General features: G+C 43.6%; 1 long non-coding RNA gene across 1 annotated transcript in view; it reads left to right on the forward strand.

Annotated features, from left to right (window-relative positions):
* Window positions 1-8,881: 8,881 nt before the first annotated feature.
* The window catches only part of LOC142071983 (uncharacterized), a 104,051-nt gene continuing 88,207 nt past the window's right edge, over window positions 8,882-24,725 (forward strand). Inside the window, exon 1 of the long non-coding RNA XR_012668266.1 lies at window positions 8,882-9,385. This is a non-coding gene — a long non-coding RNA (uncharacterized LOC142071983). The remainder of the gene's footprint in view (window positions 9,386-24,725) is intronic.

Below are 24,725 nucleotides of genomic sequence, written 5' to 3' on the forward strand. Positions count from 1 at the left end.
TCTCAGACGAAAATACAAAGGCTGAACCCACATTGCCACGAACACTCCTAGCAATCTGACCCACAACAGGTACATATAAGGCTGCCTCACACTAAGGGCAGGTGTTGGTGAGGTGCCTCGCTGCCCCAGGCACTATCAGAAAGCAGTATGTTCTGATAGTAAGTGGTTGATTTATGCCCTGAAGCATGAGGGTTTCTATTAGAGCTGGTCAGAGAATTTGAAAAAATCAAGTTTTCAGAAAAAAAATCTAAACCTAGGTGGAAACTTTCAGCTGAAAAGCAAAAGTTCTGATTCAGAAATGCTGCTGCTTGGAAGTTGTCATTCAGGTGTTTTATCCATCCATTCTCCTCAGTGGGCCCATCTCCTTGGCTGGACTTTAAAGAGAAACTGCTGAGCTACAATTCAGTTGCAAACTTAACACCATCAGTTTGGGCTTGAATAGGGACTGGGAGTGGCTGGCTCACGACAAAAGCAACTTTCCCTCTCTTGGTATTGACACCTCCTCATCAATTATTGGGAGTGGACCACATCCATCCTGACGGAATTGGCCTTCCACATTGGTTCTCCACTTGTAAGGTAACTCCCTTCTCTTCATGTGGCAATATATATTTATGCCTGCATCTGTAATTTTCACTCCATGCATCTGAAGAAGTGGTATTTTTTTACCCATGAAAGCTTATGCCCAAATTAATCTGTTAGTCCTTAAGGTGCCATGGACTCCTTGTTGTTTTTGTGGATACAGACTAACACAGCTACCCCACTGCTACTCTCCCATGGTACACTATAGTTCCTCCTCTTGGTGAGCTGCTGTGCTGAAACAGGGCAATCCTGGGCCAGAGCTGATCATGAAAGGCAATTACAATTTATAGACTCTCTATTGCCCAGTCTTGCTTTAAGAGTCTCCATTTTGAGTGCTTCCTCATTATCCCTCTAGAGAATAATTTGACCCTAATACATGTCAGCATCATCAAGATGTGTTTCCCACTGTTCAACCTAAATCCTCCCTCCCTCCGTTACATTCTATTACTTATTGTCACGGGGTTCTCTCACCACACTGGTGCCTCCTGCTGGCCATTTCTGGAATTAGCTCTGGTCAGCAAGTATGCCATCTGGTGGTGATGGTGCTCCTGTCCTTGTCTCCGCCTCCAGACCCACTGCAGTTCCAGTCTCACTGCCTCTGCTTCATGGCACAGCCCTCCGGCCGTGTCACAATCTGTGTTCCCCACTTCTGGGGAATACCTTCCGCAACAGTCTAGCTGCTCCTCGCAGCGGCTTGGCAGTCCATAGCCTGGCCAGTTCTTCTGTGGCAAGTGTGTGTGTGTGTGTGGACCCAGGCCCTCCCACTACTCTGGGTCCCAGCCCAGGGACCCTGTAAACAACAGCTTCCTACTGCCCCTCCTTTCTTTCTCCACCAGTCTGTCTCAGTTCCCTGGGCCACTTCCCCACAGCCCCAGCACCTTTGACTCCTGCCTCTGGCTCCATCCTCTTCCCAGGGCTTTGTGCCTGCAAGTCCTAGCAGCCATGTTCATGGTGCAAGTCTCTGCAGCCCTCTAGGAAGCCAGTCCCCTTCCTTGGGCTTCCTGCAGCAGACTGACTTGCTCCAACCTGCAGCTTCCTTTTATATGGGCTGGCTGGGCCCTGATTGGCTGGTCCATCCACCACCCTAATTGGCTGTTTCCTTGCAGCCCTCCAGGCTGGGTTTTAACCCTATCAGGGCCAGTGCGGGGCAGACACCCCATCACACTTATAATTAGACTCCGATTTATTATTCAAAATAATGCCTCTTTCTCCTTGTTCACCATGTGACTTCAATGACCAATCATACATATTGAATAATCGATAATGAATAGCTGGAATGAACACAATAGAGCCCTGTTCTTATCTGAGGAGTCCAACAACTGCTGGAGTAATTGAGTGTTATTTACTATAGAATAACTCATAGTCTGTAACACACATTCTATAGTAATCGGATATACCTTTGCAGTCGAACCTACGTGAGCTAACGGTCCCTTTTGACCTTTAATACCCCTGAATAATGAATGTCTCAAAACAATCTGGCCTGCTTTATGAAGGATTTCCAAAGAGAAGAAAACCATCCAATTTATAACAAATTTATGTACACAGAATAATTTGACCAGCTCTCCCTTGATCATTTTTATTGCTCCTCTTTCCAACATACCGATGGAATCGTTATATTTCTAAACTGTTCCTGGCATTTCCCTTTGCTATCTGTGACAAGCTTTTTTGTGTCAGTGTTGTTGCATTCCAGGGATGCACAACCAGTGTCTCCTTTTGTAGTAAGCATGCTTCTAATTCAGTCTTTGATGTATCCAATGATCGTGTCACAAAGTCCGACACATCATACCATTTCAGTAGTGGAGTCTAAGTCAGTCTTTGTCTGTCCAGAGCTTTCGGGTGCTTTCAGTCCCAGTGCCAATCTGGTTCTTTTTGTTAAAAGTTCCCATCGGGGCTGTATTTATATATTTTTTAGAAAGTCACATCAATTTTACTCTGTGCACGTGTGAAATGGATGAGATGAGGAGTGTGATCTTGTGGCATAATCGAAGGCCAGAAGTCTGAATCTTTCTGAGAATTCTGTTCCCAGTCCCTGCCACTGATTCACAGGGTGACTGTAGAAAGCTGTTTGTGGCCTAAGTGTCAGAGGTGTTAAGAGATAGAACCGGGGAACTCTGGAGCTAAGTGCACGAGCCTCTATTGCATGAGCGAAAAGCCAACTGGCTGTTAGCTAACGGTGTAGAGCAGACTCATTTTATATCGCTCTCTAAGTGGCCTTGGTGCTACAAGATGGGACAGAACACCACATTTAGGAGGTGCATGCACCTGAAGCCCCTACGAATATATCTGTGAAGATAAGAACAGAAGAACGGCCCTACTGTGTCAGACCAAGGGTCCGTCTAGCCCAGTAGCCTGTCTTCCGACATTTGGCCTGCCTCAAGAATGGAATGACTAAAAATTAGGCCCTGCATTTAGAAACAGCCTTGCCAATGTAATTTCTGCAGTTCACCCCAATCATCTCTTTATTGCTCAGAGCATTTGCATGAAAACAGGATCTTCATTTCCGAGGAGTCCATCTGCTCCGGCAGCTCATTCCCCTCCTGAAGTTAAAAACCTCTATTTGCAACACCATAAGCCTCTCACCACAGCAACCTGCAGTGAGGTCACAAGTGGAAGGTGGGGAAATGAGCAGCAGGAGCAGATGAACTGTTAAGAAGCAAAGATCCCATTTTCATTGCAAATGTCCTTAGCATTAAAGAATGAAGCTAGGAAAATATAGCCAAGGGATGACACCGAAGCAGAGTGTTTTGCACAGAGAAGGCACATTCAGTAGCTTTAAACCATTTAACTCTCTCTTGGAACAGCAATATTTTAAGATGGAAAAGAATTAGCTTCTTCCAGTCATGCCAAGTTTCAATGCTGAAAATATTTTTTCCCTGATCCCCTTGCCTTTTCTTTTCCTTTATCAACACTTATCAAGTGAATATAATACCAGAGAAAAGTACCAGATGGAAAGCCCTAGAGAATGAAATCCTCCATATTACTCAAAGAGCAATTACAATGCAGCAATCAGCTGTCCAAGCTTCCCCCATATTACCTTGCCAATATGCTTCCACTGCAATCTGGAGAGATTACATCTAGGAGCGGGAGAATGCTGCATTGCTACATTGACTGATCCACCTTCAGGAATCCAAAACACACACTGCAGGTGCAACAAATGGGTCTGAATACATGCCTGCATATGAAAAGGTATGATCCTATAAACAGCGTATCCTGTGAGTTGCCCAGCACCTACCTTTATTGGGAGTGGAGGGTGGTTAGCACCCAATAGGATTGGGCCCTAAATATGTCATCCTGTTATGTATTAGCTGTGGTTAAATGGAAATAGCCTTTTCATGTTGGGAGGAGAACTTTGACTGAGATTTCTGCCACCTGATGGATTTTTGCACCTGATTTCCCTTAGAAACAAATGGGCACTGGACATCCAAAACCTGTAGCCAGCTTGGAAAACTCCAATCCTTTGTCTAAAGTGCAAGTATCTCTTTAGAAATTCCATGAGCCTCGTTCTGACGTGAGTGGGACAGATGTGAACCCAGAGTAACTCCGTTGACTTTGATGGAGTCAGTTTGTATTGATACTGGACATTGAAACTAGACACATTCGGACTGAAAATAAGGCACACACGTTTAACAGTGAAGGTCATCGATCCTGGGAACAATATACTGAGGGTCGTGGTGGAATCTCCATCACTGGCCATATTGAAATCAAGATTGGATTTTTTTCTCCTAAAAGATGTTCTCTAATTCAAACAGGGATTATTCCAGGTAAATTCTATAGTCTGTGATATGCTGGGTGGGCAGACTGGATGATCGCAGTAGTCCCTTCTGGAGTTGGAATCTGTGACTCTATGGTGTAACTGAGAAACTTTGCCCTTCTGCTCTGGAATATAAATCTGCCTTTGGAAAGGGGATCCCTCATGTGAACCAGCTGCCAACAACGAAGTTTAAAAAAAAAAAAAGTGGCAAGTCCATTAGATTTAAGGCAAGTTATCAAGAGTTGGATGGGAGCCCAAAACCACTCTGGCAATAAGGTCAGAGCTTAACTGCTTTTCTATTTTACTACTCAAGGACAAGAGAAGTTGATACATGAGATTCAAGCCCCATAAAATGTCCGCTGGGATGGTTAGTTCATCACATACTGTTACAAGTTGAAGAGTGAACCTCACTTGGCAGCTGGCTACATTTCAATTCAGTTGCTGGGGGCACTGGGGTGGGGGAAGGTTGCCACTGGTGGGTCGCCTTGAGGATCTTCTCTGCTTGTTGTGCTCTGTGTCAGCAGGGGAAGGGAGGGAACCAGAGACTGGCTGACTTTCCCTCCCCTCCCCTCTCTCTTTTGAATACAAGATACATTACCTTTGATGAAAAGTCACCCTGCCTCTGAGAGTCCTGACGTGCTCCCTGACAGGAGAAAGTGACATGGCTGTTTGACATTCAGGGCTACAAGGTTGCAGGGCTGTAATCACTAGTTAAAATTGAATCTTGTACATTGCGCCCTGCCAGCACAGTTAGATGCCTGGTAATTATTTGGATGCTACTGTATTTGGATTTTGTTTTCCCAGCGGAGAGAAGGAGTAGATGGATTTATAGTTCATTGCTGGGTTCAGATTGGAACAGGATAGATTTTTTTTTTTTAAGAAAAAAACTCTTAAGAAAGGGGTGGCAAGGGGTGTAGGTGGGATTTTTATCTCAACCCCTGCCACACGGGCCAGGAGCCCAACAGAATTCAGTGAAAGAGCTTTTCTCCCTGACAGTTGTTAACCTGCCTGCTTGCCCGAGAAAAGAAACAGGGAAACCTTACATAGTGGCACATACTGTAATGACAAGAGCAAAGGGAAGACTTTGGACAGAAAGACAGGGAAGGTCAAATTTACTTAAGCAAACAGTCAAGGAAAAGAAATGGAGTTAAACTTTACATTAAGACCCAGTGTGTTATTGCACTGCAGGCTATTGCTATATATATACACAATTTGGTAAGGAGGAAAGCTACCAAGACAGAACCCTGATCTGGTTTACCCTTCGTATGCTGCAGCTGCTGCACAGTCCAGGGCTATGAATTTTCACAGAGAGCCACATAAGAAATTCTAAGAGCTTGGATCTGAGCCATGAGCTTGCCGTGTTATTGGTTGCGCGTCAATAGGCTAGCAAAGGTTGCTATCAAAAAAGGAAAGGGGCGGGCTTTTTTTATTGCAAATCCGAGCCAATCTAGAAAATGGACTTCAAACCAAGGAGGGAACGATGGGTGACTTAGATATAAATCTCAGAGGCCTGGTGACAGACCTGGGGAAATGGGGTGGGATGGGAGGAAGCAGGTTATGAACTTGTTTAAGGTGTGTGTGTGCCATTGCCCTCTCCTGAGTGGAATCTGATTTACTCAGGCACTGGCAGCTGCGTTACCTTCTAGCATCTGCCCTGATAGCATATGAGAACCAACAGCAGCATTTGACAATGGAGATTCTGCGTTAGCTCAAGTGGCACATAAACGCACCTGGGTTTTGAGCAGAGCTTTCTACTGCTGTTGTATGCTCACAGATTTGCTGATAACCGTGCGGTCTCCATGCGTGGAAGTGTGGAGGCTCAGGGAAGAGAGGCTGATTCTCTCTTGTGCTGTTGCCCCTTTACACCACGAAGGTGGCAGAAAAGGAGCAGAAATGGCCCCTGGAGAATATGCCCTGTGAAAGGGGACTTCTCTGCTGGAAGAAAGCTGCTATAGCCGCTCAACAATAGCCTCGCTTCCAGCATAAGGGGGGGTGTCAGGAGCAAGGAAGAGGCATGATCAGAAAACACTGTGCTCCAGCTATTCACACTGTTTTAGGGGCCATAGGAAGCAGAGTGTAAGTTAGAGCAACCTTGAGACTGCTCTAACTGGCACTGGGGGCCCAAATAGCCCCCCAATATAGGGAGGGGAAAAGTTCCTCCCTCCCTCCATGATTATACACAGTGGAGCTCAGCTGTGTTCTCTCCATCTAAGCAGGTAGCACAGCTGTGCAAAAATGCCCATTCGCAAGCACTGATGAATTCCATGCCATATCAAATCCCACATCGCTGGGCAAAATCATATGTGACCGCCTACTTGTACAAACCTGCCTTATCGTTGCTTTGAAATATGATCTTGAGAAGCACAAAAATTGTTTTAAAAGCTGCTCTTTTGCAGGGCCAGGAATCTGTTATTTCTTTCCTCACTTCGGCCACTGGTGAGGGAAAATATCATCCCATGCCACTGGCTGAGCTCTCTCCCAGCCAGCCTGGAAATGTCACCCAAAAGGAAGCCTTTCTGGGAAAGGCATCACTGCTGTGTTCGTAAAAGCTTATTCCTCTCTTGATATATGTACACTAGTTAAATAATATTGACAGTGACATTTGAAATGCTATATCTCTTTTCCTCAGCTGGCACTGTGCTTTGGATAGGCTTGATGCAAGCTGCTGAAATAGCTGTAAACTTTCTAATTCCCTTTTGATGCAGAACATATATATAGTGGAGCCATCTTTATAGTGAAGGCATTCCCCCCACTTCCCCCCTCCCTCCCCCCCGCCCTGTGCACAGAAAAACATTCCTATGAGCCAGGAGTCACTATAACCAGCCCAGCCACGATGCAATGAACTGAAATAATTGGTGGGTTTGTTCTGCTTCAGTGTGGGCTTGAGCTAAATTTGAGTTTGAGTTTCTCCCTCTGTTCGGCTGTGCATACAATGCATGTATGCACAGAGAGAGCAAAAAGATACATCTTGCAAAGAACAAGCCAACTATTCTGGCCTGCCTGAAATTGCAGGCTGATGTTTTCAGGACCTGCCAAGAACAGGGAGGCAGCTAAGTGATCTTGGGTATGTCTACATGGCCTGTGCGAGCGAGCTTCCCAGCCTGGGGTTGACGGACTCAGCTTATGGGAGAGCTCTGCAAATCGCTGTGTAGACAGCTCTTTGGAGCTGCAGCTCAGGCTGGAGCTTGGGCGCTGTGGCCTATGGCTTTCAAATTAGCTACCAAAGTGTCTTAGTCTCAGGAATCAGAGCCTGCAGCAGAGCCGGTCTCTGGGCAGCCTAAGGAGTGCAACTGGACTGTAGCAGGCTGCCTGATTGGCAGGAAGAGGCAACAGACCAGCTCTTAAACCCACCAGCAGCAGGGTTCTGGCTGCTCAAAACATTTGCCCATGGCTGCAATAGCTCCAGCACTGTGTTCTTTCCAGCCTTGGACGCAGACCTGCTTCTGCTTTGGATCCAGCCTTGCTACTGCCTTTCCTCGCCCCGCATAACCTGTTTCTGACCCTCAGCTCCGATTTCTGACTTTGGCTCTGAGCCTTGGCTCTGGCATCTGGCCTCTGATTCTGACCCTGGGCTCTTATTCCTGGCTATGAACTCTTGGTCCAGCCACTAAGCATGACTGTTCCCATCCTGCTCTCTGAAATTTAGGCACTTTTGCAAAACCCCATTAGATGCCTTTCTGCATCTGGTGGCACCTAAATACCGCTGCAAATCTGGCTCTTATTTCCAAAGTCTTATTTCCAAAGCTGGGGATATCTCCTTTTCATGGTTTAGTTGTTTCTCATTTCTTGCCCGGAAGGGTGAAACACTAGTCCTTAAATCTGACACAGATTAAGTACTGTCCCTCTTGCATCTCAGACTAATGTGACGCTTGAGGGGAGAATTGCAGAGGGGAAAAAAATAGGTAGCAATTTTTGTTATTAATGGAGTTTGTTTGTGATTGCTCGGAATGTTAGAAGTAGTTGTGGAGGGATGATGGATTAGTGGGCAAGTGCAGGTGAGGCAGTTAAAAGTGGAGGATAAATGCAGTTTATCGCTTGGCCCTGCAATTTACCTTAGGGGCACTTCTGTCACGGCGGCATTTATGTGGTAGAAGCCACTCAGTAAAACCGTGTCACTGGGGTTGAGCTACGTAACTCATGCAGTGGCTTCATTGCAGATGATTAATGCAGATTTGGGCAATTAACATGTTTATGTCTGTCACTCTTTCATGACAGGTTTCAGAGTAACAGCCGTGTTAGTCTGTATTCGCAAAAAGAAAAGGAGTACTTGTGGCACCTTAGAGACTAACCAATTTATTTGAGCATAAGCTTTCGTGATGCAATCCGATGAAGTGAGCTGTAGCTCACAAAAGCTTATGCTCACATAAATTGGTTAGTCTCTAAGGTGCCACAAATACTCCTTTTCTTTTTACTCTTTCATGCGCACTCTCTGCCCTCATCCAAAGCCCACTGAAGTCAATGGACAGGCTCCTATGGAGATTTGGATCAGCCTGTCTACCTGGAAGTGGGATTTTCAAAAGTGCCCCATTTGATATTTAAAGGGAGTTGGCCTGCGAACTCTCTGGGGCATGCTTGAAAAAATCTCACCCTGTGTGGTAGGGCAGATGACCTACACCCTCTCCCCCTCCCCAGTCAAGAAGGGGTTATAGAATACCTGTGAACCCAATCAGCCCCAACCTGCCACACTTGTGCAGCTTTTCAGGCCTTAAGAGGAAAGAATTCAGTGCCGGGGGGAGGAGAGGTACTCTGACACAAACAGAGCTAAGGCTTCTGCACTGGTGCTTTGCATTACTGATGTATGCCCTGAGAATGCTGTCTGCCCAAGCCCTCTGAGGAAGAAAATGAATGGGTCTGTTTTTTTTTCCTGTTGAAACCCCCTGGACTAAGCCTCAGCCCTTAGCTGTGCAGGAAAGTGGGAGCTGAGACAGCTTGCGGGGCTGGAAAGAGTGCTTCCCTCTCCTTTTCTTTGTTCTGCTTTATATCCCCTGGAAGGGGGACAGACTGCACTCACAACCAGACAACAGGATTGCTGCCACCCAGAGAATGCTGTATGAGGTAAGTGAGGCACCTGCTTTCACCCAAAGGGGGTGAACTTGCGACATAACCTTTGACACCCCCTGTATATTCTGTACACACAACCGTACGTGCACAAGACCTTTCAAAGTGCTCTTAGGTTCATTAGCATCTCAGCGATGCACGTTGCCTGCTCGGAATCTTTTGCTCTGAAATATTGTGATTCTCAAATCATTACAGCTGCAAGTTAGGGGTAAGTGTAGCACCTGACTTCACTCCCAAGTGCGTAAAATGCAAACAATGGCATATCTGGAAGGGAGTTTGTTCTTTTCTTATGCAGCTTGGTGTGCCTTTGAAGAGCATCAGTAGAGTTCTTTGATTCTAGATCAGCAGTGCTAAAATACTCAATAGACGACTGAACGGAGTGGGTTGCAGAGGGAGGTTTTGTCAGCAGCAGCTTTACGTGAAATACAAAGATTATACCAGTAGATTTCCTCTTCCTGCCTCTAAGTCTTTGGGTAGGAGTGTGAATTTGAACCATCTGTTTATCTCATAAATATAACCAGAAAAATCAACCACCACGACGGTGCTGCCTCCTCTTGCTATAGTTTTTCAATATCTGATCTTCCAAAGCCTCTCTCATTCTTGCTGGGAATTGTCAGATTCAGATCTTGAAACAGCACGTCATATTTTTTTTTTCTTTCCTTCTGGTCAATAACCCTTCTCCCTCTCTCCCCCTTCCCCACCATGAACAGTATTTATGTATGTTTGTTGCTCAAGTAGATCTTCAACAACGAAGAAGAGAAAAGAACCTCCCCTGGCCCATTTTAATTTTGGGGGAACAAAAGCTTTTCTGACCTGAGAAGACTCTCTTCACTTGTTTTGAAAAGGTCTTTTTGTATTTGTGTGTGTGTTTTTTTTTCAGTCTCTTCTACTTAAGCTTCTTTTTAGTTATTTGCAACTTCACAATCCCATTCACAAACTGTTGCCATGGTAAATAATTATATCACAGATGAATTGTGTACGCTCCCACTTCATGGCTGGAAGAGAAATTGTAAAAGGAGAGGTGAGACTGAGATGGGGGGGGGAAATCAAATCCTTTAAAATTACAGGGGAGATAGTTGAGGAATGATTGCCTCCTCGTTAACATAATTAACTCCATGAATTATAAATTGGTATTAGAACTTGTGACAAAAGGAGTAATTATATTTACTCATGTAAAATTAAACAATACCCTCCCACAAAAAAATAATTAATGGGATTCATCAGAAGCTCTGTTAATATTAACATAAAATTCAGAGATCCAAATAACTCAGATTCTGAAGTGATATAAGCAGCATAAACTTTAGAGCTTCTCAGACTTGGATACTGTGTGTATACATCTCCTCAGTGGTTTATAATCGAACTGAAAGAAGGAGCACATAAAATGGCTCACTCGTCAGTCAGATAGACATAGACTGCTGCAGTCTTTCTAGACAGGAGTTGTTCATAGGTAGGTAACATTTTGTTTATCACAAGGTACCAGTACTCTCCTTTCCCATATCCTAAAGGAGGAATGAGTTGTGTGGGTTGACTAACTATCCAGAGTGAGCAGAACTTAAACAAATCTCACATCCAGCAGAAGACAGGGTGACTCGTGTGAGCTGTTGGTATTGCTATTAAGCCTGAAAGCTTTCGGCTCAAATTTCCCCCAGAAAGACTGCAGTGCATACTGAATTCTGCAGTGCTACAGCAGGCATGTACTAAGGTCGCTTTGTTGTTGGGTACCATCTTTTGGATGAGGTGGGAAAGTGAAGGACACAAAGAACATACCCGTAGGATGACTTAAAAAAAAAAATCTCACGGACTGTAGGGGTTAATCTCCTATCCTGGTTCATAGTCTCATTTTTCACCATGAAAGATTCCCACTCACTTCACTGGGTTTTGGGTCAGGCCTTCTGTGAGGTAACACTGAGAACAGACAGCTGCTGTTTCTGCATTCACAGTTCCTGCCCGGTTAGAATGGGACTCATTACTGGAGAAAGATTAAACCTGTTCCTCAGCAGTCTTACTTCTATGTGAGTTTTGGTATTGGGTAGGGAGAGGATTCATGGGGACTAATAGCTGGGGAAGAAAGACATTTAAAATCGTCTCCATTTGTTCAATCTGCTATTGGTTAAAAAGGGCTTTTTCTTGAAAGGTCATAGGGTCATTTGGACTCCTTTCCTTCCTGTCTCCCATTGCATCCAAGCTTGTGATGGCTTAAACACTTGCCCCATGCCCTGATTATTTCTGTTAATCATTGCAAACTCCTCTTCTCAGACACCCATGTCACTCCCCAGGGTCAGGCCTCTTTCTGAATGCTGCATGTGTCACTATGATACAATGAGAATATTTTTTGGTGAGGGCTTGAATCCAGGATCTCTTGGGCTAAAAGTATAAGCCTTGGCTACTTGCTAAAGGACCAGGTCCATGAACTCAAGCAGTAGCTGTCTTGAAAATCTCTATATGTGGTCTACCCAGTAGAGGAAGACACAGAGGTATCAATGTGAGTTGCATGGGTCCACTCTTCAAGGGCAGGGAATAATGGCTAGACATTAGGAGTGTTGATTTCCCATACATACACTCAAACCACTGTCCCGTATTCCCTTCTGATAATAAACCCAGCTAGAGTATACACATTTTAAGCCTAGAGAGTTGATCAGTAGCAGAAATCCTAACAGGCCATTGGGACTGCATTTAATCTTCAACAGATACTCATATCCCATCATATCACTCTGGCCTGCAACACAAAAAGATGAGAGTAGTCATTTCACCCAAGGCCTGTCTGCATTTATTAGATCACTGAGGGCATCAATTTCAATTTTCATGTTTCTGCACTTTTTCTCTCTCTCTCTCTCTCTCTCAACTTTGTATGTGCCAAAAGCCTTACCTGCCAACTGTTGGGGGAAAAAATTGATTTCTATTGAATGCTGCACTTTGGAATGAAAGAAAACATTGTATAAACGAGGCTGAGGCACTCATTCACCTATGCCTATATTACTGTGAAATCAATTATGCAGGGCTCTTTCGAAAGTTACTGATTGTAGCAAATTGAATGGCCTCCATTTCAGCATAATTTGGAGAGGTTGATGTAATCAGAGACCTTACACCATGGTGAGATACAAGATTCGTGATATTCAGATGGGAAAAAGGCTACAATGGTTAAGCTTATTCTGTACCTTCCGCTTACCGGCTGTAATGCTTTCATAAGTACAAATGAAATTGTTTTGATGAAGGCGGAGATGGTTCTGAGGGACAGGGAAGGGGGGGTAAACTATATAAGGTTGTTAGAAATCAAGGTACTATACTGCTAAGCGAGACGGCAGTGGAATCTAATCCTGAGCATAATTGGTTGCAAATGAAACACTTTAATATCAAATCTCGAGCTGTGCCCCGGAGCTGCAGTTCAGGTTTGCATGAGCTATGTGTAAGCAGAGGTGAAATGTGCCAGTTTTTCCTTTGCAAATATATGTTCCTCTTCAGCCCGATGGAAATTTGAGGGGCAAAATAATTGCTCTTCTGATTATTATCAAGAATATTCTGCCCCAAGGAGTTTTGTCGTCCTCAGGAGAAACAGAATAACTCCCCCAATAAGATCTGTCTCATTACATCAGCCTACAGTGTAGTGGGCTGTGACATGTAGATGTTTGTTAAACCACCACCTCACACACCACAGGTTTATTTATTACATACAAACTTTTCTGCAAGTGCTGCACAGAGCTTCACAGCCAGGACAGCGGCCGAAGAAAAGAGAACTTGTTTGGGGACCACGTTTCCAAGGGGTGGAACACTGGTTTAGATACAAACCTCCCCAAACACTGGAGAAGTTCAGATACAAAGACCAGATCTGATCTGAGTTTCACAGCTTAGATTTGTCTCCTATAAAAAATGGAATTTGACCTCTGAATTCCTGCAATGTCCAGGTGAAAAAGGATATTCTTGGTGATAAGGTAGTGGACTGGGAGATATGGGGGGGGGGGCGAGGTGTCAAATCATGTTTTACCTCAGGCTTCCTGTGTGATTTCTTTTAAGTCACTTGACCTCTCTGTGCCTCAGTTTCCAGTTAGTAAATCAAGGACAACGCTTCTTTTGTCTGTCTTGCCCATTTAGATTGTCAGCTCTTTGGGTCAATGGCTATCTCTGACTATATGCATGTGCAGCATTTAAAGACAAGGCCCTCATCTTTGACATAATATATCTTCAGGCCTCAACCATCACCAGTGTAAAGCATGGGTCTGAACAGCGTTGACACTGCCAGATGTAGAATACAATCTCTTCAGGACAGGCACTGCATCCTCCTTTACATTTTACAACCTGAGTCACCCAGGTTTCTCAATATAAAATGTGATAATTAGGGTTGGGCCTGAACCAAAAACTCCAATCCAACCTTGGGATCCAAATTCTGAGGCTCAAACCTGTATCATCCTCAATCATGGTGAATGTGTTTTTAACAGGAACAGCCAAGTGCTGCAAAATATTAATAAACTGGAAGGAATTCAAGAGAGCAACAAAAAAACTGGTCCAAGGGCTGGTGAGAATGACTTACAAGTAAAGATTAATCAGATGCATGCCCTTAACTACTGTGCCTAATGACAAAATAGTGGCTGTCTTTTCAAAACACTGTGCGGACATTTAACCTGAGACTCTGCTGACTTTAATGGGAGTTGTGTGACTACGTTCCCAAGTGCCACTTTGAACATTTAACCCAAGGTGTGAATTAGTGCAATACAGTTCATGCCCTGCCATGTCTTACTGTTTAATTAATGGGATAACTTTGACATCCCTGAATTGTAAATTCTGGCAAGATCTTTTTATTCTGTCACTTCTTGTTCCCTAAAGTTTAAACTGAGCTAATCTAGACCAAGTTAAATGACCTGATCGCTGAAATACTAGGTTCAGTTGTGATTGCTCAGCCTTGAAACAAGAAATAGTATTAATAAAAAAAATCAGAACGTCAACAAATATGATTAAAGATGGAAAAGGTTTCCATATGAGCAGAGATTAAAAAGAGTAGGACTCTTTATTTACGAGATGAATAAAAGGGCACATGACTGATGCATGCAGAATAACACATAGCATAGATAATTTTTCATTTTTGTTGGAAAATGCTGATTCATTGAAATGGAAACATTTTTCAGGAAATGGTCAGTTTAGACAAATTTCCTATTCTGAAAAAAGTTTCACAATTGTCAAAACATCCCATTTTTGACATATTCAAAATGGGGGAGGAGGGAAAGTGTTTTTTCAGCTTGAACTGATTTTCCATTTAGAAATATACAATAGAAAACCTCAGAGGTATGAACACCAGAGTTACGAACTGACCAGTCAACCACAGACTTCATTTGGAAGCAGAAGTACACAATCCGGCAGCAGCGGAGACAAGGAAAGAAAAGCAAATACAGTGCAGTACTCTGTTAAATGTAAACTACTGATATATAAAATATAAAGGGAAAGCAGCATTTTTCTTCTGCATAGTAAAGTTTCAAAGCTGCATTAAAGGATTCTGGGAACTACAGGCCAGTCAGCCTCACCTCAGTCCCCGGAAAAATCATGGAGCAGGTCCTCAAGGAATCAATCCTGAAGCACTTACACGAGAGGGAATTGATCAGGAACAGTCAGCATGGATTCACCAAGGGAAGGTCATGCCTGACTAATCTAATCGCCTTCTATGATGAGATTACTGGTTCTGTGGATGAAGGGAAAGCAGTGGATGTATTGTTTCTTGACTTTAGCAAAGCTTTTGACATGGTCTCCCACAGTATTCTTTTCAGCAAGTTAAAGAAGTATGGGCTGGATGAATGCACTATAAGGTGGGTAGAAAGTTGGCTAGATTGTCGGGCTCAATGGGTAGTGATCAATGGCTCCATGTCTAGATGGCAGGCAGTATCAAGTGGAGTTCCCCAAGGGTCGGACCTGGGGCCGGTTTTGTTCAATATCTTCATAAATGATCTGGAGGATGGTGTGGATTGCACTCTCAGCAAATTTGCGGATGATACTAAACTAGGAGGAGTGGTAGATACAGTGGCAGGTAGGGATAGGATTGGGACCTAGACAAATTGGAGGATTGGGCCAAAAGAAATCTGATGAGGTTCAACAAGGATAAGTGCAGGGTCCTGCACTTAGGACGGAAGAATCCAATGCACCACTACAGACTAGGGACCGAATGGATCGGCAGCAGTTCTGTGGAAAAGGACCTGGGGTGACAGTGGACAAGAAGCTGGATATGAGTCAACAGTGTGCCCTTGTTGCCAAGAAGGCCAATGACATTTTGGGATGTATAAGTAGGGGCATAGCCAGCAGATCGAGGGATGTGATCGTTCCCCTCTATTCGACATTGGTGAAGCCTCATCTGGAGTACTGTGTCCAGTTTTGGGCCCCACACTACAAGAATGATGTGGAAAAATTGGAGAGAGTCCAGCGAAGGGCAACAAAGATGATTAGGGGTCTGGAACACATGAGTTATGAGGAGAGGCTGAGGGAACTGGGATTGTTTAGTCTGCAGAAGAGAAGAATGAGGGGGGATTTGATAGCTGCTTTCAACTACCTGAGAGGTGGTTCCAAAGAGGTTGGTTCTAGACTATTCTCAGTGGTAGAAGATGACAGGACAAGGAGTAATGGTCTCAAGTTGCAGTGGGGGAGGTTTAGGTTGGATATTAGGAAAAACTTTTTCACTAGGAGGGTGGTGAAACACTGGAATGCGTTACCTAGGGAGGTGGTAGAATCTCCTTCCTTAGAAGTTTTTAAGGTCAGGCTTGAGAAAGCCCTGGCTGGGATGATTTAATTGGGGATTGGTTCTGCTTTGAGCAGGGGGTTGGACTAGATGACCTCCTGAGGTCCCTTCCAACCCTGATATTCTATGAAATAACATACGGTTTTGTTCAGAATTACGAACAATCTCCATTCCCGAAGTGCTCAGAATTCTGAGGTTGTACTTTAAGTTAGTGTGTGGTTGTCTTTTTTTAAGACAAAATCAAACATTTTGAAATTATCAAAACAAAACACTTCAATCAATCCAATCCCTCTTTTTGGTTCGTGGGAAAAATTTCCGAGATTTTGACCAGACTCAGGCTGTGAAAACTTCCCACATCGCAGAAAGCCTTGTGAGATGAGGGAAAGATGGTGGGGAGGGAAAGACAGCATAAAGCTTTTGGTCACAACTCGTTGTCCAACTGAGTCCCCAGTCCTTACTGGATGACCGAAAAAAATAAAAAGGTGTAGCTGAACTCACAATTGTATTTATTGCATCCCATTGCTATGGTAGCTGAATCCTTAACCACTTTCAATGCAGAATTCTATTAGTACTGCAGGTTTATGGGCTGAAAAGGCTATATGGAGCTGGTAAGTGGGGAAACAGCTGAATCCTCTGTCCCTGTTGATGGTGAGATTTCTTGGAAACGGCTTCTGATTTGTGTGAATGGCCCTCTATTGCCAAATCAAAGGAAGATGGGGGAGAGAGAGGACAAAAAACCTCTGATAAGTTTAAAATTTTAGAGGGGGGAAATAGGAATAGAATGTAACCCAAAGAGAAGCATGTCTCTTGAAAATAAATATCTCCAAGCTCATAAACAGTGAGGCCACCGGTCATGAATGTAGCAGATGTTTATTACCTCATGTACCCTCTGCTACTTTGGGATAATCACTTAAATATCCCCAAATCCATTTTGAATTTAAACTAGCTTCATATTTTCTTTCACAAATATTCCATTAAAAAAATCATATGATTAGCCAATTAAAAAGAGGAGGCATGCCCCCCCCCCACACACACAGTAGGAAAGCAATAGCCTTTAACATTTTCAATTAAGATGTAGCGCCTCCAATAAAAGAGGCTTACATTTTCATTTTATGGGCACCTATGGAGAGCATTATGACACAAATGACTCAGAGCAAGGTAAATCGTTTCAAAATATATTGTAGTGGAGGACTGTAAACAGTGCAGTGTGTTAACTTGGATGGTATGTGATGAAAATATAAAGTTTTGAGACGTGCATTCAGTCTTAGTTTAGATGTTTCCTAGGGCACGCATTTGAAATGCATCTATTCTGCTCTTACTCCAGACAAGATGTCATTATGCACAACAAAGCTCCTATAGGTGAAGGCAAGGGGCTGAATTGCTAGAGCTGCATTTCTGTTACATCTGCTTCTGCAAATTTTACTCGACTGAGGAAGGCCGAGAGAAGGCCAGGCTGTGGAAGTCCACTAGTGGTAAACCCATCCCTAGAAACATTTGAGGCAAGTTTAGAAAGTTTAAGCATATTGTAGGGTTGGAAAAATTCACACATGTCCGGAGGATCAGCTAGATGATCTAATAAGTCTTTTCCATTGTTGTCCATGACTCCAAAGGACCAGTGGCCTGCTGGTCAGGAGTGCTGAGCACCCACAAACCCAGCGTGTACATGCTTAGTACCTTTTGAAAATCACGCCACCAATTTTGAGTCACATAAGAGGTGTTTTTGTTTTGGTTCGTTTGTCTGTTTGTTTGCTGTGATTTCTGGAAGCCTATAAAACACATCAGGTACACATAAGGGTACATACCAGGATTTTACACTACTATGCTTTGCGGACATCTTTTTCAAAGCTGGGTGCCTAATGTTAACCTTCTAAATAGGTGCTTAGGAGACTGTTTAACACCCAAGTTTACAAATGTTGGCCCATGACAATAGCAAAAATGTCTCTATGGAAACATTCCATGAACCATGCCTGTGCTGGCCATGGTAGATTTGTTTTTTTTGTTTTTTTCATGGTATGCTGAAAAGGCAGCCCTCTTTTGAGAATAAAGGGGTGGTAATCACCTCACATCTACATTCCAGCCTATGGCATTGTGTAACACTGACAGATCCCTGTCATCAGCAGGTGGGATCGAACTTGGGACCTCAGTGCATGAGCCTCTAACACATGAACTAAAAGCCAGCTGGTTGTTAGCTAAGGCTGTAGAGCGTGCTCTCTTTCTCTCTCTCTCTCTCTTCTCTCCCCCTTCCCCCCCCCCCCGATGGGACAGAACACCACACCCAGGAGGTGTGTGAGTTACAATTGCTCTCACAATTACACAAGCAACATAATTATTTCCTATCTTAAAAGAAATAAACAGCTCAGTTTATGGATATCTTCTCCCCCCGCAATTAAAATTACAGGAAATCTTGGAATTCTCCTTAAATTCTGTTCCACATATCCATTGTTTGGGATTCCACAACTATGCAAGAGGCATGTTCTCTAATCCCAGCTTGCTGCCTTCGAAGAGAATAGCTACAAACCTGCGCTTCACAATAGGAAGAAATATTGGTACATAATGAATATTTCACCACAGCAAACACCGCCCACATGATCTCCATTTCCTAACAAATTCCCTTTACGTTGCTGGCAACAAAAGGTGCTGAACAACTTCATGCTCAAATAAATTGGTTAGTTGCTAAGGTGCCACAAGTACTCCTTTTCTTTTTGCGAATACAGACTAACACGGCTGCTACCCAGAAACCTGTCTTCATGCTACTTGTAATTCCCCTTTAAGGTAGCTTCAGGCACCGTTCACATCAGCAATGGATTTAACATGGCTCTATTTACGAGGACAATTGGCAGAGCTTGTAAGAGGCTGCTTTTTATTAAAACATTCAAATCATAGAATATCAGAGTTGGAAGGGACCTCTGGAGGTCATATAGTCCAACCCCCTGCCCAGAGCAGGACCAATCCCCTACTAAATCATGACAATGATTGCATTGTGTTGCATAGGAAGAGACCTTTGGGAGACTGCAGCTTTCCTCCTTAATGGGTTGTGTATTCCTGTGACTGAAACCGTAAGAGTTAGGAGGATGCCAGAGCGGTGATGTAATTCCTAAATAAAGTGCCTCATATAGATAAATGTGGTCAGAGATTGGATTGCTACGAAGAATGTCCTATTCTTTCAGCTTCTTCTGTTATGCTGTATGTGCAAAGGACTAAAGTTTCCAGGGTTGTCGACCAAGCATCTCTCATGAGCACTAAAAATGGCTATCTGAACACTTATTTATATATTATTGACTGGTGTCCCTTTGGACTACTGATAATCATACTATTTCTCCTTCAAAATCAGATTCTGGAAAGGGAATTACATCCTTTTAAAATAGAATTCTAAATGTGTCCTACAGATCAGAGCTTGGCATTTGACTGACTGACTGCTCACAATAGTTCTTGGCACCTGTAACAGAGTGGCTTGCCCCAAGGATGAAGAGCCTGGGGCTAAGCCAGCCCTGATGACAAGATGACCCCTCTGCCTAAGGGGCGTTAAGTAATTCTAATATAAAAGGCAGCAGGAAGCTTCAAGGGGGTGGTGTTGAGAGAAACTTGGGAAGCAGGAGATTGTAACAGGAAAAGGATGCAGGGCCAGAGGGCTCAGCTCCAGCCAGAAATGGCTGGGGACTGCAGGCTTCAGGTTGAGCAGGCTGACAGAGAGAGAGAGAGCTCCAGGTGGCTGAAGAAATGCAGCTAAATCTGAACAGTTGATGATTTGGGGCTTAATGTTGAGGATTGTTTGAATTGTTTTAAAGGTTCTGAGTTCTGTGTTAACTTTGATATTAAGCCAGCCCCAGAACGGAGAATGACAGCTGTAACTGGGACCATCTGGAGTGCTTAAGGGGCCTGCAAGAGGGGACTAGTAGAGGCAGGGTACCTGTAAAATGACCCCTTGCCATGATGGGACACTCAGTAAGTGCCCACGCTGCTGCAGTATCAATGAAACATAAAGATATCCCCCCTCTCTCTCTCCAGAAATCTAGTGAGATCAAATTTACACCCACACATTTTTAAACAATTATGAGCCAGACACCACCACATTTACTTGGGTTGAGTAGAGCCTTTCTACACAATTACTGCCCACTGACTTCTGTGGGACTGCTAATGGACTAAGGTACAAGGGTAAACAGTAGCAAAATGTTGGCCACAGTGAAGAAGGCTGCTATAGTCTAGTGGAGTCACCATGCTAAATTTCCTTAATGGTTTTTTTGTTGTGGTGGTGGTGGTGTGGGGGGAGGGGGGGTTTAAGCTGGATACTTTATGACAGTGGCCTTTATTTACAAATTGCAAACTAAAACCTTATTTACTTTGCTTAACTGGAGTCAGATTCTCAGCTGGTGTAAACTGTAGTAACTTCACTGATGTCAGTGGAATTATGCTGATTTAGGCAAGTTAGACATTTGGCCCACTATCTTTCTCTACTCCTTTTTCTTCCATGGCTTTGTAGGGTTGCTATGTGTCGTCAAAATGGCTTCCTCATTCCATCCAGATGTGGCTGTTTTGGTGCTTTGAGAGGCTTTTCCAAAACATCTGAACTACTTCAGGGACTTTGCAGGAAGTCCTACTTCAGGTGGATTCTTGGAGCTAGAATGATTAAGGGGTGGGTGGAACAGATAAGGCAATGGGGATAAAGCCCCAGTGTCCCTCATTTCGATTAAACCTTATCAGATGAGTGATGGTTTATTTGACTGTGAGGGAAAGGGCTCAAGAGTGTGAATGAACCTGGAATATCAATGACAAAGACACATGCTTGTCAAGGGCATAATTCAGAAGCAGGCACTGGGCATAATTACTCAGTGACATATGCATTGTATCAGTACAGGGAATGAAAATAAAGAAGGGACATTCATCAGTCAGTGATGCAATAACAGCAATCTAGCTGTACTTAGTTAGAACACCTTATGTCCAGGAAAACATCCAGGTAGTCACCATTTTCATACTGATATCATGAAAAATGAGGGTAATGATTCAGGTTTGGCAGCCACAGGGTTCCCCTGTACTGAGAAACTAATAAAGGGACACTAAATCTTGATATACTTATCACATTGGGGCTGTCAAAAATGCATATTCTTCTCCACAAAAGTTCCCTTGATGTTTCAGTGTGATGTAGCTTGCTTTCTTTGTTTCTCTGTGGTGCAGAGTTACTGCAAGCAAGTAGCCAGGAGCAAAGGCTAGACTGTGACTTGGATTACATTCCTTCTCAGAGGAAGAAGTAGGGGGTAAGACCCTCCATTATCCCTTGTGTGGGCTATCTGGCTCTTGGGTTTGAGCACAAAGGCACCTGCTTGGTTGCTGAAACAGGTGGGTGGGGAGGTTACTTCTCAGGGTGGAGTGGTGGGGATGTGACTGATAGTGCCTAGTGGAGGTCACACAGGTGGGGGTGGGCCCAGACTACTTCCAGAAGTATTGGAATGTCCAGTATTCTGGGGATGCATCAGTGGCCACCCTAGCTATGACCAGTATGTTGCCTGCAGTTTTAAGTTACTGTGCAGCTATTTTCTAAGCAAACACACTTATTCTTCGGGTGAAAGTGTTACGGGGAAAAAAGAATGAAAGAACCTACACACATGCTGAAAAGCTTATCAGAGGTCCCTCCCCAACTCCAGCCTAGAGCTCTGGTAGGTATTAGTTTTTCAAAACTCCCAACTGGGTTTTCCTCTCCGATACAAATTCATCCATCTTAGATCAGAACTAGAACCAAGGCTGGGCAGATCAGCCATTTCTTCATACAGCTTGGGCCTTTGACTTCTATAACAAGTAATCAGCAGACAAAAGCCCTCTTCTCAGAATGTAGCTTCAGAGGGCTGGGTTTTTGTATAACCAGGGTTGAGTAATTTTATATTAATCTCTCCCTAGGGATTCTCCAGGAAATCCACTTAGCATTTATTGTCCCAAAAGACTGTACTTATCTGGTACATTTTAAATATAGGTTTTTTAACTCCCAGGTCTTACATCTATCATATCTCCCCCCTAGAGAAGTTACATACAGTCCTGTCCCACAAGGTCCTTCCAAGGCATTGCAGGAAATGGCCCTATCTGCTACACTATGATTTGTTGTAGATCAGCAGTAAATTACTACCCCAGCTCTCTGAGCAAGAAAAAAGCAGAGTATGAATGGTGTCTTGGAGGAATGTATCTGGGACACAACTGTCCCATTTCCCCACTGTGTCCATTTCTCAGAGTTGGGTCTAAAGTTACAACCTAGGCCTAAGGGTTTAAATTACATTTCTAGAGATCTGATGAATCTGCACCATGTGAACCTAAAATCGTGGAGTTGAACATACATGGAATTAGGTAGGATTAACTCATAATAGCTTGGCAGATGTGAAGTTGAGGTTGTTTGTTGAAAACAAAAGAAGTTGTGACAGCATCACTTTGAGCTAGATTGTGACTTTGGGCGCAGCCTTGCACGATGGATGGCTAGCAAAATGCAACAACTCAGGAGTAGCTTTGTGTGAATCACATTTCCTCCACTGCTTCCTTCCTGTTCTTGGAGTAGTACTTTATTGTTGGTATAATCTGGCACTCATTTTCCCCACTTTGCACTGGCTCAAATATTCTGCTGGGATACAACCAAGACTCCTGCCATCCCCAGCCCCTCCCTCCTTCCCCTTCTGCTCCAAAGAGGCAGTGAGCAGGCAAGTTGCTCTGCTTATTCTTATGCAGCCAGACCCAAAATCCACCTAGTTTATGTAGAGATAGGAGGGTTCTTACTCATTAATCCCTTGCACAGACATTTAGTTCCATACAAAGAATTAGATTGTGAATGTCTGAGCCCTTTCTGCTCCTTGTCCGTATATGAATGTGCAGCCTCTTCAGTGCACGACCTATGTATTGTGTGTACAGGGCATAGAAGAATGGCCCTGATCCTGATTGGGGCCTTTGAACACTACTGCAAACAGTGTTTATTCTGAATGTCAAGAGGTGAATTGTAAGGACAATATACCTGTCTTGTCAATCTAATGAAGAAATGAGTGTGTGGAAGGAGCCAGAGTGGGAAACTCCTCTCTACTTTGGTTTCCCCTTTATCATAATCACCCATCTAAACCACCTCTGGTGTGTGGTTTGCAAAAAAAATCAAGCCGATCCAGCTATATTTTGCAAAACCCCAAGCTACCTCCACATTGGACCATCCACTTGGACGTGTTTTTAAGGGTGAATACAATTGGACTAATGCAAACATTGAGTGCGACCTAATATGACTATATGCCAGATTTAGTATTGGTATTTGTGACACTCACCACTGGTCTCTGAGTGCTACTGTTTCTCTTCTATAGCAACTTCCATTTGAGAACCTCAAAATACTTTCCAGATATTAATGAATTAAGCCTCAACATTTGTGAGGTATGTGAAGCATAATTATTCCCATTTTAGACATGGAAAAATCGAGGGGCAGGGAGATTAAATATGCCCAGTGTTGGACAGTAAGCTTGTATGAACCAAGAACAGAACTCTGAACTTTTGATGTGTTAACCATTAGTCTATTTTTCTTTGTGGCTGCTTTTGTCCTCGGAGTAGAACAAATTCTGTGTTTGTGTTTTCCTGTAAAACAGAAGCCATTCCTCCTTTTTTTGGCGTATGTTTGGGTTTTTCAGGCTAACTTGAAAGTTCTTGCCATTTAAATTGTCTTTTTTTTTCCTCTTCAGTGCCTAGCTTTGAGCAATTTTTTTTTATTTCCCGCTATTTATCAGCCACTTAACTACCTTGTAGGAAAATGAAGCCAACTAATTGTCCATTTGATTCCTTTGTTCGCTCATCTGTTTAAGGATGTCTCCCTGGTAAGAGACTCCTCATTATAATGAGGATAAGCTCTTCCTTGTGCACAAGTATGGTATCCTTTGCTCTGAAGCAATGGGCACTTAAACACCAGGAAGTTTTAATAGAGTAGTCCATATCCTGCTTCTTGCTCTCCTCTAAGTACCTGCTGATGATCATTTTGTTTCCTGCTGCTTTAAGATGAACAATTAAGGGAGTTCAACCTTGAGCAAGACTAGAAGTGTCTGAGGGTGTCTGAGCTTGACAGAAGATGATCCATCCTGTGTTGTTGCAACTTTGTATGTCTTTCCTCTCTGCCACCTCCCTCCTTTTTGGATCATTTTTCTTTTGTGCAAGCAGCTGGCGAGCAATAAATGTGTGATATTGGCTAAAAGTAAACTCTTCAAAATCATTCTTTTAATTTGGCAGCAAGCTATTTCTCCTGAAGAATCCAAACCTGAGACATTAGCTGTAAGGTTGCTCATCTTACCGTAGGGAAAGACTTGGGTGCAGCTCAAGAATCTGTGAGGGCTTTTCAATTTTTCATGCACCACTTCATTCTTAGTGTCCCTTTTCTTCCTTCCCTGATTAAACTCGGACAACCTCTTTTGGCCTGATACAAAGCTCATTGAAGTCAATGGAAAGGCTCCCATTAAATTCAGTGGGCTTTGGTCCAGGTCCTGAGTCAAATAGAGCTTGAACCAACCTTGGCCCCAGCGAAAATTAAACCAGTCATTCCTAACATCCTATCAATACTGTTCTACAATCCATCAGCAAGATGTCTCATATATAGGATGGCCAAACCCACCTGCTAGGAGTGATGCACATGTGCTATTGGCCAGGAGC

This window comes from Caretta caretta, chromosome 5, assembly GCF_965140235.1.
Source record: "Caretta caretta isolate rCarCar2 chromosome 5, rCarCar1.hap1, whole genome shotgun sequence".
NCBI lineage: Eukaryota > Metazoa > Chordata > Testudines > Cheloniidae > Caretta > Caretta caretta.